We start from the raw sequence: 6,000 nt of genomic DNA, 5'->3' as shown, positions 1-6,000 counted from the left end.
TCTTCATTTTATATGAAAGAAATTAACTGTGACAAGGCAGGAAAGCGGCAGAGGCTCAAGCAGCTGAAGTTGAGCCGTTGCACATGAGTTGAAGTGCATGAAACAATGGCTTGCTGTACTTCTTGCAAATAAAAGCTTTGTGTCAGCAACAGCCCTGTTAACTTCATTTTGCTTACCCTTATATAACTCTACATAAGCATAGGCCTGAGCCTTTGTCAAGTGAACTAGTTTTCACTTTTTGTTCAGGCCTCCCTCCATTTCTTTATGGAAAAAACAAACCTGATTTGATTTAACAAATGTGTGCCGGTGTAATGATGGTTAATAATAAACGCACAAGGATACTGTGAAGCATGGAACAGCTAAAGTGGAACAATGAAATATTTAAGCCATATATACATATTCATTTTGGCTAAGCAAAGGCACAAACCTGGTTAGCATGCCTGATTTTTTTAATTTTTTTTTCAGCCCAGCTGGGAAGTATGCACACACTGTTTTCTGTCTGACAAAATTTTACATTAGGTCGACACGGCATGAAACCGTTTTCAAATTTTTTTTACGATTGCCCGATAATTCGGAAAATTCCAAGGCCCCTTCCGCATAAGCAACATCCGTCAGCGACGAGCTCTTTGCACAAAAGGTCTGAGTTAGGATAGGCATGCCGTCTTCCTTTTCCACAAGATACTATTATGGCAAATACCTTGTGGCCTAAACAAACATAGTGCTTGCTAAAGATATGTAAAGACTGTCAAGTATGCCAAAATTAAAAACAAATAATGAGTGTGAACTGCTTCGAACTGAACCGACAGAAACGCAAGGAAAATCAAAGCTTCTGCAAGCAAAGCTTCCATTGAAGTTGCCAGTGGCGCCACCTCTTGGATGCGACGCTGACTGCGTCAGAGGAGCGGCTGAGTAAGCCCACTGCCCCCTTCTAGTACACTGTAGTACGGGCTCGGCGCAATTCATTTTCCAGCGCAGCTAGGCCCTCGGACTGTGGAGCCGCCGCACGGGAGAACATGAACCACGGCGGTACCTCGGATCTGTGTGTGCCCCGGTGCCGCGGCGGAAGCCGCCGTGCCGGGCGCCGATGCGAAGCGGCGGTCGTTGGGGCGCGCGTAGCAACACCTCAAATAATAAAATATACTGCTCCAGTCAGGTAGACTGCTCCCTCCCTGATAGTGAGATTATATTTGGATCATCAAAACAGTGATGCGTTTATTTAGGAATAGCATCGATCCCTTAACAGCAGCCACAGTTGTGCCTACAAGTCTGGCAGGTTCGCCCGTGCGGCGACGCCACAGTCCGAGGGCCACTCAGCACATCCAGAGACCACTCAGCACATCCTAATGGAATGCGATGGGATCCACCCAGCGAGAACCGTAGGTAACGTGCAACTCCCAGAAGCGCTTGGGTTTAAAGTGGAAGGAAACATCAACAGATCAGCCGTAGAGATAAGCAAGATACGATTAGAGTACTGGTGGAAAAAAAGCAGGGAAACGATGGATATGACCTGATCTCTTAAAATCATTTTTGAAAATGATTCAATTTTTGAAAAAGAAAAATAATGAGAGGTATACAAAAATGCTAGATAAAGAACATGTATAGTATACCTGAATAAACCAAGCAGGCTAGGTGACTTTTTGTCACCGCCCCGTTTTAAAGGGTATGCCAATAAATCATAATCATCACCACCAGCTGTCCTGGAAAATGAATTACGCGTACGCTCGCACTACAGTGTGCAAGAAGGCTTCTAGAACACTGTACCGACTGCGAGAGCGCTTCACCAACACGCGTTAGCGGTGGTCCGTGGTGTTTCCGACCGCCGAAAGAGGCCGCGCGACTTGTCGGTCGTGCCACTAGAGTATATTCTTGTTCACTATGGGTATAGTGCCTAGAATATATTTACAGTATATTCTAGGCACTGTACTATGGAGAACCAGCGCTAGAATTTCGAGCTGACACACAGCGCCCCTTGCGGACACTGCGCGCATTGTTCAGTCATACAAACAGAAGAAAATCCCCAGCAGCGGCTTACGGTGGGCGACGTGTAAAACCCGCGAAAAAAAAAAAAAAAACTTTTGAAGGCCGTCGTTATCCCTGCGTGGTTAATTTCTTCAACTAGAAAAGCCATGATACAGTCTTATCATTCTATTATTTTTCTTGAAAACTACGCTGCTGAGCACGAGATCGCGGGATCGAATCCCGGCCGCGGCGGCCGCATTTCGATGGGGGCGAAATGCAAAAACGCCCGTGTGCTTGCGTTATAATGCACGTTAAAGAACCCCGGGTGGTCAAAATTAATCCGGAGCCCTCCACTACGGCGTGCCTCATAATCAGAACTGGTTTTGGCACGTAAAACCCCAGAATGAAGAAAACTACGATCATGAGCAACGGCGACGTCGGATTCAGGTAGGCGCGATGGCACGCCATTGTATATTCACCTATTTCTACAGCTTCTCCGGCATAATACCCGTGTGCATTTTATTTTATAGATAGCGAAAATGGCAATTCTTATAGTACAAAATTATGTGCATGTTCTTAGTACAAGCTCGCATATATACAGCCGGCATTTTTTCGGGGGAGCTAAGTATAATCAGAGTCCTTCCATGTTTTTCTAGTCACGAAACTCCGCCGTCACGCTATGGGAGAGGTTCATACGCTGCCCAAGGCTGCCGCGACGCGGCGCCACTGCGCACCGGAGGGCATCGTTCGCGTACCGAAACGCTTGCGCTGTGCGAGGCGAGCTGAGTGATCGGGTGCGTTCTGTGCATGTGCTGCGCTTTTTTTCGAGTGCTGGACTGTTTAGTTGAAGTCGACCATGATAAGAATATCAAGACCGGTGATTACAACATTTTAACATCCCGTAAATAGTGGCGCATTAAGAACACAAAATACCTAGTCTCATCGTTTCTGAGTCGAAACCACGAGCAGCTTGAATAATTGCTGGGCTTACTGACGCTTCTAAAGGACTGCTTGCTAAGGCAATTGCCTAATTACAATACAGATAGTTTCAACTGTGCAGGTCCTAACACTTCACGTTCGCCTTAATCCGGCCGGCCGGCCGTTGCTAAAAGCCGCACCGAAGACATTTAGTACTGAATTTTGTCTTGCATTTATCCTACCTAAATCTCATTCAGAAATGGCATCGTTTTGCAGAGAAATCTGAAGCGCACGGAGCAGCTCAATTTCCTTTTCATTGTCATTAAGTATTCTACAGAAGCAGCTTTTTGCAATAACAATTTCATACTTTTAATCTCCGGATAAGATACTGCCCACAGTTTAACAGAAAGTGAACAGCTGTGCTCGGTGAACAATCTGGCGCTATGCGCAACGGAGAGTTGGCGCTTACTTACGGGTGAGCGGGGGTGCAACAGCCCACATGTTTGCATCTGGTGATAAGTGGGACCACTGGCGCTTTGTGCGAATGCGCGGTGTCTAATTTCAGGCAAATATTAAACAGCGGAGCCTACCGAAGTGTTGAGGCGAACGGCGATGACGAAGAAATATGGACCGAGACCGCCCAGCCGTGCACAGCGGACGCATTTCGACGGGGGCGAAATGCAGAACACCCGTTTATTTACATTTAGGTCCATTTTAAAGGATCCCAGGTGGTCAAAATTAATCCTCAGTCCCACACTACGGCGTGCCTCATAATCGTATCGCGGTTCTGGCTCAAAATCCCAGAATATTTTTTTTTCTTTGGTCCGAGACCGCCGCAAGCTCCATGTTATGAGCGTTTTTTTTTTTTTTTTTTTTTTTTCGTCCCGGGCGCTCATATCATGGCAGAAGACGCAATGAGGCAGTTATTTAAGCATGTGGAATGTTAAAAACAGTTACGTGAAAGTAAACCGACGGTTGTGGAAGTTGAGAAAGCTAGAATACCGAGGCTGCCCCACACACAACCACAGCGGTAGCGGCGTTCGCATGCCCTCCCATACACGGTTGCGCCTCTAGCGGCGGGCGCTGGCTCTATATGAAACTGAGGCGGCAGTTTCGTGACCAGAAAAGCATGGAAGGACTCTGGTATAATATAGTGCCAGACGGCGTGTAAATTTCCACTGGGTTTCCAGCGGTGCGTGGTGCCTTGTGACAAAATGAAAATGAGCAAATGATACGCTCTCACAGCGAACATATACGGGGAACACTTCGTGTTTACGACAGAAACACAGCGCATCGACGCTGCTGTATACCGGTGACACAAACATTAGTTGTAACTTCTATTCCAGACAAAATTATGTCCGCTATAGAGTAAAGTGACGCGTGTATATTGTTCATTTTATCTATACATATAAATATAAAGCATGCACATAATCAAGCGTTTAAACGAGAGTTCCGGTACAAGTCAAGTTCAGCTGCCGTTCACTGCGGCCGTGCTCGCATTGCATATATCAGTGTGAAATTAATGCGAGGAGAGGCTAACGCTGCAACAAAACATTGCTACTTGGCAGCGTCCGTCGTTCATTCTGAAGCGCCGTAAAAAAAAAAAAAAAAGTAAAAGGCCTAGCGACGATATCGGTGGCGAGTGATCAGCGATGGCGAGGCTGCCGGCGACGCCAAAGCGTAGCCGCGACCACTCCTCTGTCGCTGAATGGCCAGGCCGCTGTGCCGCAGGGAGATCTAGCAGAGAGATCCTCTGAGTGACATGGAGATTCACCGTTTTCCAGCAAGACCGCCGTCGCCGGCGGTCCGCGAACTGATAACGGCGTGCGGCGAGTTGCCGTGTCGCTATATGACGTGGACGCGCCTTCAATTCCAGCGCCGTGGACACCATGAGTGGCTACAAGGAAATCAACGTCATTCTGCTCACGAAGGAACTGCATCTATTTGCGTCTGGAATATGAGACCATTTGTTCATGGGCGCCGCCATTGCGTAGGCAGTGGCGCTATCTATGGGCAGTTGGCATGCTGGCTTGGGCGAACGCCCGTGTTGTATGCTGTGGTATACGCTCGGCGGCAGTTTCTGGTGGATTTTTTCGCACTCGCGCGGTCTATTTAGCATGAAATGGTGTCTTCTACGTGGGGAATGGTCCTGCGATGCGTAGTGAAGGAATTTAAATCTGAAGTAATTAAGCGGCTGGAGTAACTGCTGGTGTTAGGGCGGACGGAGCACCCAGCGCGAGGTGTGCGCGTTTGTTCGAGCTTACAAGCCACGGATATCAGTTAGGTATTTTTGAAAATTCGTTTCACGAATGTTACCTTACTGCAGCATTCTCAGCACTGTAATTATTAGCTCTGGTTTAGCTGCAACGAGTAGTTACGAAACATTTGACGATCATAACAGCGTGGGTACGTACCGTTCTGCTGGAAAACAAGTCGTGCTGTTTACTTTGACAAGCGTTCAAGTTATGTGTAGATACACTGGGCGACTGCCTTGTTTTCTGGGCAAGGTTTCTGCCTACAAATAAAATAGTTTGTTTAATAATAACCGCATACCGTACAGTGTGTGTGAATCGCACTTTTCGAGTGGTCGAACGACCAGCTGCAGACTGTGCGAGCGCCCGAGGCAGTACTAAATGCTGTGTTATAGATCTGTTAATTGTTCTATATAGCGTATGGTCCAAGTGGTCCAAGCATGCGACACGAGCATGCGGAGTCTTATTGCGTCGTTAACCCGTGTTCTGTTTTATTTTGCCGCAAAAGAAGGACATATGAACTTTTTTTTTTTTTTTCAGTCTCCTAAGTTCAGTAATTTACGACGCATTCACCCACGTTACGGAAATTGTGTCCTTACAAATAGCTGTTGGATTTTCTCTTTATGCGATCCCCTTTGCATATTGTACCTTACAGGGCAAAAAAAAAAAAAAAAGGCAATGGTGATCTAAGCACGGAGCAATTGTTTGTATCATGTTGGTTTGCCAACCGCAGTGCTCGCTGTGTGTAGGAGGCTAACGTAGACATAGTGATTTGAAGTCTAATAGACTTAAAATGCGTGAGAACGATGCCGCTGGCTGATTCAAATGTTTTATAACAACTCTTCCTCGATTGAAAGTCGATACATCCAAG

The sequence above is a fragment of the Dermacentor silvarum genome, chromosome 6 (assembly GCF_013339745.2).
Source record: "Dermacentor silvarum isolate Dsil-2018 chromosome 6, BIME_Dsil_1.4, whole genome shotgun sequence".
Taxonomy (NCBI): domain Eukaryota; kingdom Metazoa; phylum Arthropoda; class Arachnida; order Ixodida; family Ixodidae; genus Dermacentor; species Dermacentor silvarum.
The sequence above is the reverse complement of the archived record's forward strand: the minus strand, read 5'-3'. Positions refer to the sequence as shown.